Source organism: Mustela erminea, chromosome 3, assembly GCF_009829155.1.
Source record: "Mustela erminea isolate mMusErm1 chromosome 3, mMusErm1.Pri, whole genome shotgun sequence".
Classification (NCBI taxonomy): Eukaryota; Metazoa; Chordata; class Mammalia; order Carnivora; family Mustelidae; genus Mustela; species Mustela erminea.
Genome location: NC_045616.1, coordinates 128,709,325 through 128,724,806, shown reverse-complemented (window position 1 = coordinate 128,724,806; position 15,482 = coordinate 128,709,325). Strand labels below are relative to the sequence as shown.

At 36.0% G+C, this 15,482-nt stretch overlaps 1 protein-coding gene and 1 pseudogene across 1 annotated transcript in view; one reads left to right on the top strand and one right to left on the bottom strand.

Moving 5' to 3' along the window:
• Window positions 1–15,482, bottom strand: part of HCN1 (hyperpolarization activated cyclic nucleotide gated potassium channel 1) — a 392,660-nt gene that overhangs the window by 252,320 nt on the left and 124,858 nt on the right. The gene's annotated exons all lie outside the window — the stretch shown is intronic.
• LOC116587309 lies at window positions 8,323–8,481 on the top strand (annotated as a pseudogene).

The window sequence follows — 15,482 nt, the reverse complement described above, 5'->3', positions numbered from 1 at the left end:
ATTGAAGCCATTGTTCACGATGTGACATGCTCACCTCTTCATGAAGATTCACTGGAGATTTAGTATTTGCATCTGGCCTCAGCCTTTGGAATATGTGCGCATTGCCTAAGTAATTACTTTAGTATTTAATTACTTAGTATTTGCACCATGATTCAGATAACTAAGCTGCTTTTGCCTTCACATTATCTGTTAGAAAGCACAGAGCCATATTTGTTTTCTAAAACAAATGTAATATATAAGTATAAATATAATGCTATGTCTGCATATTATGTTTCATGTACTAATCTTATTCCTACATTCATGTTTCTTTCTCTGAACTTAGGACTCTTTAGTTTTAATTTCTTCACTTATTAATGTTTAATATTATATAATGCTTATTTTTGTTAGCTACCTGAAGTCTCCTTCTGAGGTCATCCACAAAATAGGATATGCTAACATTTACACAGGGTATGCAAACATTTAAAAATAAATATTCATCTGTGCATCCTTTCACTGATTATATTTTAAGGACTTACATTATGCCAGAATCTGTGTAAGGTGCTGACTTTACTACACAGAATAAACTGCTTTTAAGGAACTTTTCTTACAGATGCAAAGACTTAAGCAAATCATTATAATACACAGTGATAAGTGCTATCTTATGTACAATTCCCAGTAATAGTACAAAGTACAGAGTAATCAGTTCCCTTTAGGAGGGGAATCAAGGTCCTGTCAAGAAAAAGATGTGACATACAAAGCAGATACTTCCATAAGAGTTGAATGAAGGGATTCTTTTTTTAAAAAGTGGGAAAGATTAAGGTGAACATAAGAGATGATGCATGCCCCTGAACCTTGCAGCAGGGAGCTCTCTGAACACCTGGAACTGAAGAGCCAAGGAGAGAGAGTGCCTTCAGGAGTCTAGAAGAAACAAGTGTATGGAGAAGAAGGCACGCTAGAGAGAATGCAGCTAACCCCAGGGTTTGCCAGGAAAGTGCCAGGAGAAACAAATGCCCTGATTCTGTGTTCTTCAGTTTTCTTCTCATCTTCTGCTGATTCTCACTGGGCAAACTTAATAGGAAGCCAGAGAACAAGTATTAATTTGCGGGAGTGGTAGTAATGAAGAGCCACAAACTGGGTGGCTTGGAACAACAGAAACTTATTTTCTTAGTTCTAGAAGACAGAAGTCCAAACTCAAGGTGTGAGCAGGGCTGGTTCCTCCTGTGGACCATGAGAGTCTGTCCCAGGCTTCTCTTCTAGGGTCTTTTGGCCCTCAGCTTGTAAATGACATTCTCTGTTTCTTCCACGACATCTTCCCTCCGTGCATGTCTGTCTCTGTATCCAGACTGTCCCTTTTTACAAGGTTATCAGCCATACCAGATTTAGGGCTCACCCTAAAGATCCCATTTCAACTTGATTACCTAAGTAATGACCCAATGTCTACATAAGGTCACATTCTGTGATACTGGATGTTAAGACTTCTACAGATTTTGACGAGACACGATTCAATCCATCATAGCAAAGAATCCCACTGATGTGGTCTCTATATTAGGTAATTTTTAAAATCTTACTTACTCACTGCCACCAAACACATAGCCTGGGAGTTTTCAATAATCATGAATCAACTATATTATTAAAGAAGGGAATTACTACTTACGGCAGAGCAACTTTACAGAGTAATAGAGTCTTTTCAATGTAACTAAGTCTTAGATGATTTTAAGAACCGTCGAGAGTCTAGCTATTCATGGATGAAAGTGCTTTAGTCAGTTTAAGTTATTCCTAAATTTTAAAAGACTATAAATGAAGTGACTTTGAAATTTTATCCAACTGTACTTTTCTGTCTTACCTAATAATATAAAGACCTTGATCTTGTTCCATTATTTTAAAATATAGAAATTTACTTTCTTAACAGTCTTTGTAATTTGAGTCTCCTAAATTATTATGAAAGTCATCTATCCAGAATTAGCTTTGCTTTTATTACCTTCAGCTTCATTTCAGGTCACATATTTAAACATACTCTATAAATAATTAAGTATCTGAGACAATTTTAACAGATTATAGAAATTATCTTTAAAATCTTTGGTTAAAATTTCTACTGCCTTTGAAATTAATGTCAGATTTACTCCTTTGAATTAAATCACGCTTTGATTTTCAAACTTGTACATGACCCACAGTGGGGCTTTCAGTAGCAATCTCAAAATCCAAGCATTAATCAGTACTCTTCTCCTATCACCATTAGTCAGAAGGAAATGCAATTTGAAAAGATAGTTTGCTTACATTGCCAGTAGTATTAGCCAAAAGATTCTGTGACTTAGGAGGAATTCTTAAAACTTGAGTGTCTTTTCATCAGCAAACTGAAAAGGAAAATTTTAAACTACAAGCACTGTTTTATCCTAATCTTGACTAAAGTTCCCTTTTCCCTAATTAAAACAAACAAAAAACATGTAAAGTGTAGCAGTTTTTCACAATAAATTAAATTTGTAAAAGAAAACTGGCCTTGTCTGCAATGAATATATGCACAAAGAAAAATTGAGCAATATATTATTTTGTGTCTAAGTTAAAGACAGGTGAACATCGGGCTCAAGTAGTTTGTAATTGTCCATGATTAGGACAAAGATGATTATTCCACTAGCACATAGTCGATATAATAAGTCCTATACAAACTCTGCTGCTTCTTTAAATTCTATTTTAAGTATGGTCAGGATAAATATTAACAAATAAGTAAAACTAAATTAAGTATGTTTTTAAAAAATCACTATTAAGCCCCCAAGCCACATTCAAATGCAAATGAGGAATGTAAAGATGAGGTAATTGACTTGTCTAAGGCCACTGAACCAGTCACCCATACAAACCAGAGTTTAAAGTCCAGTGCTGCTCTGCTCTGGCCCTAGAGGCTCTCTGTATCATATTTAGTCTTGGTCTTATTTTGGCTAACTTTCAGTGAGTCAAGGAATTTACTATAAAGTTTCAGATCTGAATTCTCAATTTTTGCCAACCATTTCTCCAAGGGGTCACGTGAGCCCTTTCTTTAGACTTGGCCCTAACTTGATTTCTAGATGAATGCTTACCTTAAACAGGAGGATTAAAAAGCTTTGTCTAAATTACCAAGAATATAGAAGCAAGAGGACATTATTTACCTGACATGACCCATGGGTCCCAGTTTCTGCAACTGGCCTTTAGCCTTCATGCACTATGTCAAATTTTTCATCCTGATGGTCTGTCTGTTGTCTTCTAGTTCTTTGACTCCATTTTTCTCTTGCCTGTTCCAATCCCAACATTTCTTCTGCTTAAAGACTAGACTCATGTTCCTTTATCTAGGCTGGATGACTCTGGCTTTGCCAACTAGCTCTTCTGTAGATAATCATTTGTTCTGATCCCTTGGTTTTGGAAAAATTCCCTCTCCTAGAGATATCTTTTCTTTTGTTTTCCCACTGCTCCAATCTTTCAGCTATCGTGATTCATCTAATGGACTAGATTTCTTCCTTCCTGGCATGCAGAGCTGGGGATTTTATGCCAACATCTCATAGACTGCCGTTCCAATACAAGCCTCCCTTCCCAGATCCTGTCCTCTTGGAGTGGGCCTTGTGTTAGGTTCTACTCTTTTCCAAGCTAAGCTGTCATGCTCTGTCACACAGGCTTCCCATAATACTATCATATTAATTCTCCTGCCATGCAGAAGTACCGAGAGTGTTATTTCCTCCAAATTATAGAAAATGGAAGGACAGCCAAGTAAAATGATTAAAGGCCCATCCGGGTTTCAGCTCTCTACCAGAAAGTTTCCCTTCTCTGTCCTCCCATGCACAAACATACTGACAACCACATCCCTTTACACATAGACTGAGACAGATACACTTCCTTCGGGACCAGAAACTTCCTTTACATTGTCTTTAACTCTTCCCTTGTGTGTGTCTCTAAATAGAATGTGAGAAGACTGAGGGCAGACTCCATGTCATATTATTTTTTGTATTTCAATTGCATGGCATGCTGTACACATACAATAAATGTTTAGTAGCTTAAATTGTTGAAAACGACATGGCCTATAATAGTGAAGATAGGACCCTAAGACAAACTACATCTTATTCCAGTGTTAAGGCTGATTGTTGGTTTTGTTTTGTTTTGTTTTGTTTAACCAAAGGATATTCCATAGTCCTGGAAAAAGAAAAAAATTTAAATCAAAAATAAATCAATAGAGTTTGCTTTAGTTTCAATAAGTAGGTCCATTATTCTGGTGTTCTAATCTTATAAATAAATCTAGGTTAAAGCAAATCTTTACCTGTATACCAGTGTATTCCCACAAAGAGAAAAGAGAACTATTAAGTACTTATGTCATCTGATAAGGTATATTCTAGAAGGATATTTTTCCTTAAAATATGTCTGACTACCTTCCCTAAATCCTATCATTACTAATTTGTTCTTATAAATTAAGGTTCTCTGTTCTGTGAGTTATCTATTAATACTCCTTTCAGCAATATTACTAATAGTTTTCATTTCATATGCATACCATAAGAGGTACACCAAATGTTTTAGACTAGCACTGACTTTTAGCCTGCACTAGTACTATAAATCAGCTGGTTTTCATTATTGGGGCTTATTGATTGATATTTTTATTAATACTCCTCACATAGAATTTTTCATTTTGATTTTTGTTTTTGTTTTTGTTTTTTTTTTAAGATTTTATTTTATTTATTTGACAGAGAGAAATTACAAGTACACTGAGAGGCAGGCAGAGAGAGAGAGAGAGAGAAGGAAGCAGGCTCCCTGCTGAGCAGAGAGCCCGATGCGGGACTCAATCTCAGGACCCTGAGATCATGACCTGAGCCGAAGGCAGCGGCTTAACCCACTGAGCCACCCAGGCACCCCTTGATTTTTGTTTTTTTAAAAAAGTTTAAGAGGAGGAAAAAGCAGGCATCATTATGTCAACCTTATCAATGAGGGCTCCAAATCTCAAGGAGGTTAAGTAACCTTATGAAAGTTCATGTTGCTTAATAAATGTTACAAAATAAGCAAACATCTCCAGAAAGAAGAAATGAAAAGACACCAAAGAAAACAGTCTCTTTCAAGTTTTGCCTTAGGACCTACACTGTATTCAAAATCTACGAAGTGTGACTACATAATTCTTCTAACATATCTTTGCTTGTGATTTTGAATCTCAGTGATAAGAAAAGTATAGACCAAATCACTGAAACTAAAAACACAGGTTCTGAAGACAAATCTAACAAAAGATCATAGACATGATTATGAAAGCAAAGACAAGTAAAATTTAGTGAAGGTGCCATTACCTTTACTGAGTCTAAAAGTTTAATAGAGAAAAATGGGTCAAGAAATCTGACTCTTGGGGCACCTTGGTGACTCAGTGGGTTAAAGCCTTCAGCTCGGGTCATGATCCCGGGGTCCTGGGATCAAGCCCAATATCAGGCTCACTGCTCAGTAGGGATCCTGCTTCCTCCTCTCTCTCTGCCTGCCTCTTTGCCTACTTGTGATCTCTATCTGTCATATAAATAAATAAAATGTTAAGAAAAATAAATCTGACTCTTAAATGAATTCAAACACAGTAAAGACTGATTCATATTTTTAAGCTTCAAAATAAAAATCGTTTTAAAATCAGATCATTTATAGGTCAACTGTTCTCTTCTTCATTGTCACGGAACTAATACTTCTTAAAGTTCCCAAAATATTTTTTTCACTCAGCATAAAGTAGAAAAAGTTCTTCATGATGCATTAATGTTAATTATTTTTTTCTCATTCAAAGAAGTAAAATAAACCCTTTCCTAAACATGTCCTTCTTTAACTATACACAGAACACTTTATCTCACCCCATTAAAAATATAAACATTATATTTTACTTTACTCTTTCAATATGTATAAGCTCATTAGTTCCTAATTAGGTAGATAATGAATAATGAGGGCAAACCAGAGCCCAGATAAAGCCAATTTCCATGATTTCATTGGAAAATTAAGAGGTGGAGATAAGTATAAAGATCTCTTTGAAGGTTTATTCTAATAGTGAGGCTGTCCAAGGTGTTTTATTTAGGATGGAGGCTCCTGTTCACCTAAAAGTGTCAAAGTAATGAAGGAAACGCAGTGTAGCTTGTGGGGGTGGGGGGGAGGAAGGTGAGGGAGAGTAAGTATTAATGATGACTGGGAAAATCCAGAAATAAAGAGTGTATTGAAACCAAGCCATCTTGATCAGATCTAAATGGTGTCTGGGCAGAACACCAAATTAAATAAGCAAAATCAAAAGTACACACTTAAATTTAAAAATAGCTGAAGATAAACATTTTCTCCTAAGGTAAGTTCTTAAGATAATCTAGTTTTCTCTATAGTTGCCAAATCATTTTTTTGTGTTATATTATGAAGATTTAATTGTTGCTTTTTGGAATGGTAAAAAAACTATTGGCATCATGTAATCGATAACGACTATATGCATTTTTTAATGTTTCATAATTGTGAAATCCTAATTTGGATTTTATGAATAAGTATTCTTGGGTGGAAAAAATTATAGTCAATGAACATCTTTAGGCTCTTGGTTCTCAAGGTAAGTATGATCTGAAGTGTACTTCTAAAGCTGACTCCCAGAGGACTTGTCAAATGATAAAGGTTAAGTTTAATTAAATTCCATTTTCCAGAAAGATATATAAACTAAGAATTTCATGTGCATTAACTTAAATCTTGCATTGACTCTATGAGGTATGTCTTATTTTTATCATCTGCATTTGAGAGGTAACATAAGTGATGGCACAGGGAAGTTTCCATATTTTTCCAAGGCCACCCACCTAATAACAGGTGGAAATAGGAGTTACCCAGTCAGCCCAGATCCATAGGGGAAGAGGAGGAGCAAGGGAGGACATAGAGCCTAGTGGTGGTGGAAAAGGTCTTTAAAAAAAAATCCACATTTGGGGCACCTGGGTGACTCAGTCAGTTAAGTGGCTGCCTTCAGCTCAGATCATGATCCCAGGGTTCTGGGATCAAGCCCCGCATTGGGGTCCCTGCTAGGTGGGGAGTCTGCTTTTTCCTCTCCTACTTCCCCTGCTTGTGTCCCCACTCTGCTGTGTCTCTGTCAAATAAACAAATTAAAAAAAAAAAATCCACATTTGGGATCTGAATGCCAAGAAATATTGGGTTTAGTTTTCCAATCTAAAATTAAAGGAATCCTCTCACACACACAAAATCACCACATGAAAAAAATAGTAATAATCCTCGTGCTTAAAGCTGCACCATTACTTCTGCCCCAAATTCGGTTGTTTTAATATTTTTTTTCTTCTTGTTGACTCTTCCCTTCTAATTGGCATTGTTAATTCTACTCCTTAAAAGGTTCTCTAATTTGTTCCATTTTCTCTTCATTCCCCCTCTTTCTACCACTTCTACTCTAATTGCACTTGTTCTGGGCTTTAAAATAGCCTCTTCACTGAAATAGGTCTTCTTATAAGCCATAAATCTGATCGTGGCATTCTGCCGGTTCCACTTCTTACAAGGATACCCTGGAGGCACTGTGATGAAGGAGTTTGAAGCAAGGAAAGCTTTTTTCAAATGCTATTCCAATATGACATCTCTGAGATGCTTCCCCAAGTGATAATCCCCTCTTCCATATTTTCATCAATTTTGCTTATATAATTTTAGGGCTTGTCTCACCTTAATAATTTGTGAAATATCATCTTCACTAGGCTGTGGGGCTTCAAAGTCAGAGACTACAGATCTTAACAAAACGCTGGAGGCTAAAACATTTGTGGTCATAGAAATCTGTAGCTTCTTTCGTTTATTTGCCCTTATATTTGAACAGAGAGGAATGTTTGAAGGTAACACTGCTCATTGTAGCAGACTCCTGTTTTCTTTACTTTGACAGCAGTTTTCTTTACTTTTACTCCATTTTTAGAAGAGAATGTCCTTCCCAAACTTCATCAGCCATTAAAATTTGGTGCTATAAAGTATAGTCACTTGAGTATAACTGAGGAATCATTCACATTCACTTTAAAAAAAAAAAAAAACTAAACTAAATTGAGAGAAATTATATTTACAGATCAGGGCTTTAAGTATATTCAATCCCTCCATCACCTATTCTTGGAATGAGAGAAAATTTACATTTGGTTTTTTTGTTTGTTTGTTTTTATTTTTTTAGAGAGAAAGAGGGAAACAAGAGAGTCTTCAGCAGGCTCCAAGCTCAGCACGGAGCCTGGCACAGGACTCGATCTCACAACCCTGAGACCATAATCTGAGCTGAAATCAAGAGTGGGACCCTTAACTGCCTAAGCGACCCAGGTGCCCCCAAATCTACCCTTGAATTAAAACAAATGATCAGAGTGTTAACACGTCTTTTATTTTTATCACAACATATGGTACAAAGGCACATCTAAGACTATACTTTCAGAGATCATTTCTATAGTTTGTAACAAAGGCACATCTAAACGGAGTATTAAAAGATTATTCTACACTATGTGTTGTCCTTCAGCCAAGGTGGTCTGAATCTCTCTACTACCTTTATTTGGACCAGTGTATGGTATTCTGAGTAGAGTTTTTTATAGAAAGGATATTTTTATTATGCAGCATTTAATTTATTTAGACAGTGCTTAACCTGCACTTTTCCCTGCAAATGGAACTTTGTAAAGAAAAAAAAAAAATTACGTAATTCCCTCAGATATGATACATTCCAAAGCATAGGTTCTCTTTTTTCTTGAAGACTGGCCTGATTCAAAGTGGCTGTGAGACAAAGCAGCCTGGCATGAACTGGCTCTTAAGAACATGCCACTGACAGAGACAAATGAGTCCTAATGAGTTTAGGGGAAGTCTGACAGCTGAGATTTTGAGCTCTAAGGGAAGAGCTATTGCACTGAGGACACAATTCTAAATTGTGTCAAGGTTCAGAATAGCTTTGCTGAAATCAGTGCCATGGATGTACATGGCATCTTTTTTTAACATAAAGTCATTTTTTTTCTTTTTAGTAAACACTGAACATTAGTAAACAGAAACTGATTAGAAAAATAAAGATCCTTCATGGTTCGCTCAAGTAACTAAAAAACACAATGAGTGAACAAACAAGGAAAAGCAAAATCATCTCACTATGGTGTAGGACTACAAGTCAATTCCTTTCTTTATCTCTGGACTATAGGCCTATTTCAGGGAAATGCCTTATTAAAATGTCATTTCAGGTTTCTCCAAGTCAGCTGCTGTACTAAAGCCCAGTTCTTCCCTTCTTGGTTAAGGGTTCCAGAGAGACCATCTCACATGTATCGATTTGCCTTTCCAAGATGGACTGAGAAACTACTGGTTCAGACCCTCATTAATGTACGCCAGTATTGGAAGGGAGAGGACGTATTTTCATTGCACCACAACTCCAAGTGTACCCTCTGATGAGCACACAGCACACAGGGACACTGTGCAAGAACATGGAGAGAATTAGAGGAAGCTTCCCCTCCCAACCCTGGCCAATAAATGGGGGGATAAAACAACAACAAAAACAGTTCTTTGCTACTACTTTGGGTAGCTTGCCAAGCAAATAAAACTTGGGTAACAGAGCCTGAGCTGTAATTCAGCTCTTACTCACCACTCAGGGACTGGCTTTTGTGCATTGTGCAAAGTACATGATCCCTCAGAAGATAAAGAGTGCTGACAGTAGGGTCATTAGTGGAGTGTGGCAGGGCATAGTTCTGTGGGCCGGAAGCCATCCGCTAAGTGGCCAGCAGAGGGGAGAAGACAGAACAAGGAGTGCCATATGCTGGCATCATTTTAAGATGCATTAGCTTAAAGTGTTTTGAGATTTATAAGAAAACCCAGTTCTACTGGGCACAGATTTCTGCTCTCAGCCACTTACAGAATACTACCCTATATCCACATCATATGCTCTGAGATGTTGATTTAAATAGGGAAAGTAAGAAATCAATGGCTGTGGGTGGTGATCGGTGTGCTTTCCAGGGGCTTGCTGTAGTAAGACCACTTCTGCCTGACATTTTAGAGTAATCTCAAGATGCTCCAGAAAGGGAGAAGACATAACTCAGTCACACAGTATGTAAAAACCTGATAAAACTTTATAAAGAAAGATGGAGAGGTAGGTTGAGCTTAACATAGCCCGTAGGGCAATTCTAAGCAGAAAACAAAAACAAAAACAAAAAAAAACCCACACACAAGCAAAAGCAAGAATCAAGCTCAACATGCATCAATTGGTTTAGGAAAATTAGTTGGGAGGAATGGTTTTGGAATAAAAAAGCTAACCTTATACTGTGCATTCATTTACTAAATAGCCCATTTTAATTGGTTACAAGCGCATGGTTTCTTTTCAGAGCAGAAACATTTCTTACAAAGTATAAAATTCAAAATGTGAAAAAACATTTTAAGCATAACAACATTTTAACACACACATACATTCATTATATGCTTGACTTGAGAGCTATTAAAACAATAAGACCTAGCAATCTTATCTTTTCAAAATAAAATATCAGCATTTTGTTCAGTACCACAATTTACATGCTGGGGAACTAAACAACTTACTATTTTAAAATGAAAGACAATAGAATCATGCCCTTACTATAATTGTAACATAGTACAAATTAGATAATGTAAATAAGGGAAACAATCTCTACATAAAGCAAAAAGATAAATGATATTTAGATTTTGCCACATTGAAATACAAAACTGGAGACTATCTTATAGCACAAACATAAGAAATATGTTTGACCCTGATCTATACAACAGATGAAAATGTCTTAATATATTCCTTAATGATATCCTTACAGACGAGAAAGATAGTAGAGTAGCAAAATGCATCATTCAGAAATGTTCCGTACAATTCAATAAATCACATTGTTTGCATTAAATAATTTTTTAAAGATTTTATTTATTTATTTGATGGGGGATGGGTAAAGAGAGAGCACAAGTCGGGGAGCAGCAGAGGGAGATGGACAGCAGTTTCCCTGCTGTGCAGAGAGCCAGACATGGGGCTCAATCCCAGGACCCTGGGATAATGACCTGAGCAGAAGGCAGATGCTTAACCGACTGAGCCACCCAGGCACCCCATTAAGTAATTATTTTTAACAGCAAGTCATTTTCTATCATTTTTTTCAGTGTTAAAGCTGCAGTCTATATTTTTTCAACATTTCTTTTATTTTGTACATTTTGCTATTGATGTTTTTTTCTTATTGACCTGCTCAAACTCTACATATCCTAATTGTAAGAATCTGATAATAACACCTGATATGTTCTGCTTGACGAAAATATTTCACTATGTATTTGTCCTTTAATTTTAGCAGGCATTTCTAGTCTCATGTCGTCTTAAAATTCAAAAAGAAAAGAAACGTAAGCCTATAACATGAAGTGACAAAATATATCCACTATAGAACAAAACATATATACAAAATACATCCCACATAGAACAGAACAAAAGTGAATCCAAAAAGAACTGTGTTCATGACTGACTTGCTCTGATGAAACACACAAATCCCTGTTAATAGGCTTTTGTTAGCACTCATCACAAACATTTCATTACATCTATGCAGAAATAAATGTTAATCTAAGAGGATAAGGCCTGACTCATGGCCCTGTTACACACTGAATAAAATCTGTGAGCTGTGCTCCACATGTATTGCTACACAAAGCTTGCTGTAGAAATGAAATCTCTGCAATGATCGCGATGCCACACTATCTCCATAAAGCTCCCCGAAAGTGCCATCCTAATTCTGTAGAGAATACAACAATTTCTTGATGGCCATACCTGTCTATCACCAGCTCTCCCGAGCTATGACCTAGCGGGCATCCTCCACAGCTCTGGTCCCCAAGAGTCTTGAAGGTGACTTGCCTTGTGCAGATCACATCATGCTGTCTCCTCGCACACTCCCAGAACACCCAGCCACCCTGGGTGGCTAGGCTTTAACCTAGCAATCTCCATATCTGTTTGATGTTCACCTTCTTAAAGATGATGTCTTCTCAAACCATAAGTGACCCTTAATCTCACAAAACAAACTGAGGGTTGCTGGGGGGGAGGGAGGTTGGGAGAAGGGTGTGGGGTTATGGACATTGGGGAGGGTATGTGCTATGGTGAGTGCTGTGATGTGTGTAAACCTGATAATTCACAGACCTGTACCCCTGGGGATAAAAATATATTATATGTTTATAAAAAATTAAAAATTAAAAAAAAAAAGATGTCTTCTATCACCCTTTTAGACTTAACTGAGTGAAGCAGCTCTGTCCCTTCATTGAATTTTGAACGTTGTACTTATCACACTTTATTGCCTTTTATTATTTTGTCTGTCACCCTGGGTAGGAAGTGGGCTCAGCAATAGCATAACACACATAGAATACTCAAGATAACTACAAAACCTAAGTGATATATTGTGAATGTGACTTCAGGGTACCCAAACATTTTTGAACAAAAGTGAAAAAAGAGAATGCTGTAGTTTACTGACTTTTCTTTTTCTCTGGGGAGGAGATGGTCAGTAATTATAAGCTATGGATAATGAGTAAAGGATAAAAGGTACAGAATTTACAAACCGTAAATTCAAATACAGAATAAAATGAATAACCGCAATTTAAGTAGTTGAAAGCTTTTCCTTAAGCAGTTATGACTTCAAAATAGAAATGGGCTACTGAATTCCCACAGTTAACACAAATACACTTATAAACCAAAAATATAAAAACAATACTATATGTTTAAACCTTGATTGTTCATAATCAAGATGAATTAATTTGTATATTTTTATAATTCAAGTGAAAGAGGAAGATAACTAGAAATGGAATATGAATTAGAGATTTAACACTGAAGACACAGCATGTCATTAAGTTCAAGTCACATGCAGTCAAAATTCTTCCATATATTCTTCAATTTGCCAATACCATAAAATCTCAACTGATATTTAGACCAACAGCACTGATAGGCTGCCTGAGTTTTAATTGTCAAAGAAGGGTTACCTCATGTTCATTGAATATCACTATATTTACTAGAACTTGAATTGAATGTAGGGTGTGTGTGTGTGTGAATGTGTGTGTGTGTATGTGAGTGAGTGAGTGAGTGAGAGAAAGAAAATGAGAGAGAAACCTATAAAGAAAGGCAAGAGCATAAATAATACTGATTCAAAATAAAGGCTACCTTTGGAAGAATGGAGAGGGGGTAATACATTTGCAGAAGGTCTTCAAAGCTAATCCCATTGTTCTGTTTCCTAAGCTTAGCGGCAGACAAGTAACTATTAATCAGCATTCTTTAAAGAGGACATACATGATAAAATGTAAAGTTTTTACACAAAACATTAAAAAAAAAATCCATTTTAAATGGAAGAAGAAGGTGAACAGCCAGATGTGCCAGAATAAATAAATTCTTTTCCTGGGTGTTACTATTTCATTATCCTGGACATAAATATGCAGAAGAAGAAAATGTTAATCAAGGTTTATCGTTTTAATACAGTTTCCCCCCCCTTACTTTAGCAAGAACAGTCATAGTCCTAATTGGTAAAATAATAATAATGATAGTAATAATAATGGTAATAATAATTTGGTTATAGAATACAGCTTTGTCTTTTCCTCTCCAACAATTCACATGGAGACTAAAATTATTTTTTTTCCTTCCTAACTAGTCACATGAAGGTGGAAACTACACACAGGCGATGTCAAAATAACCAGTTGCAATACAATAAAACGTACACTTTTTTTTTTTCTCAAGTACTCCTAATGCCCTAACCTCATTTTGCTAATGAATTTCCCAGTAAGCTGATTAATGCTTTTTGCATTTTGGACTAGAATAGATCTATCCTATCACATCCTGGTATCTGACTCTGCTGTATGTCAGGATTTTTTTCTAGGGCTTATCTTTTCTTCTTTCAATATCTGTTAACATAGTTTTAGTGCTTTTTTTAGCCAAGGAAAAAAGAAGTCAAAAAAAAAAAAAAAAAAACTTTCTTTCAGATTAGCAGTTCTTTGGGAACATTTCTGCGCTTTCTTTCTGAGGTGTTATTTTGATGGGCACTATAGTGGTGACAGTGAGTAGAACAGCAACAGATCTGTTAAAGGACTGAGTGCCCTCTACCCAACTCAGCTAAGCACTGTATCAAGCAAGAGGGGGGGGAAGTTACCCAAGAAGGCTGAGTTGTCCTGCGTATTTTCCAGTGACAGGATTTCAGGTCCTTTTGTTAGGTTTGTGTTTCCAACAGAGCTTAGCAAAAATCAGGTTTTGATGAACCTAGAAGAAGCTATTGCACTAAGATAGTGAACAGCATCACTTAAAAAAATGTATAGTGTCTGTTCAGGCAGTTGGAGACTTGTCCCATACAGAGAAGATGTGAGCTGATTAGCGCATATTTAGTGAAATACAAATATTTACAATAAAAAAATATAAAGGTACTTTATGTCTTTGCATTATGATTATTTTTTTTAACCTCAACCTGTGTCAAAGTAAAATAACTCCAACTGTTTTTGTGCCACAAATTAAGTTAACTTGATTCTAAAGTATCATGAAGTTTTTAAACAAAACCAACTATGATTACAGTTTGAATAGAAGTCCCCAGAGTTGCTAACTGGCATCTGTTTTTCCCGTCCTGACGAGTAATATTCATCTAATTTTAGATTCTTCTTGCTCCTATAGTGAAGAACATTTTGAACTTAGATGTACATTGGGAATGACTGCTGTATGCACTGAATTTGGTAAATTAGTAAGGAGCCATCTCAAAAAAAAAAAAAAAAAGACAGTCAAAACTGTTATATCCTAAAATTGAAGGTTTACATTACTTATAGTGATTCTGTAGTATAAATGATGATTAAAAAAAGATAACTTCAGTGCAAAGCACTGAGAAAAAGCTTATGGAGTTGTGTTAATTTCCTAATTAATGATAAACTGATCATTCAGATATAACTTCTTTTTCATTGTTATTAACATTCAACCTATATATCTTTCTTGCCACTTAAAATTTCCTGGTATTCCAATTTTGTTACAGAATTTTGTCTCCTTAATGGGATATACACCCTTGAAAACACAATCATGTAGTCTGTATTCAATTACCATTGTTTGAATCATTAGATGAAGCCTTGAATGAATAAACGAATGAATAGTGCTATTTTTGCTCACTTCAAACCCAGTTCTAAGTAACTCCAACTATATTGATGACATACACATGACACACAAACTAGTTATGTGAAAGGAATAAGGTTGAGGCTGACTCATAAGTTTCTCAAATGAACAACTGAGGAAAAAGTTGCTGCTAGAACAGTAAAAGCAGAAGAATGGTCATTTTGGGATGGTGATTTTCTGTTTTCTATTATCCTGACTGTAAGTCAGCTATTGATATCAAGGTACAAATGTAAGCTATGGAACAGACAATAAACTACCTGAGATAGTACGCACTCATTAAAGCAGCTTTGGGAGATCAAATTAGCAGTTTCCCTACTCATATCAGGCTGAACATTATGTAGCTCTTACTGCCTACTGAGTCCTCTTCATATTGCTCAGTATCTGTATTCATATACATGAATATATTCGCATTGCTTATCTATATTTTAACATTTTGAATACATCTTGAACCCAAGTGCAGAACATATATCAA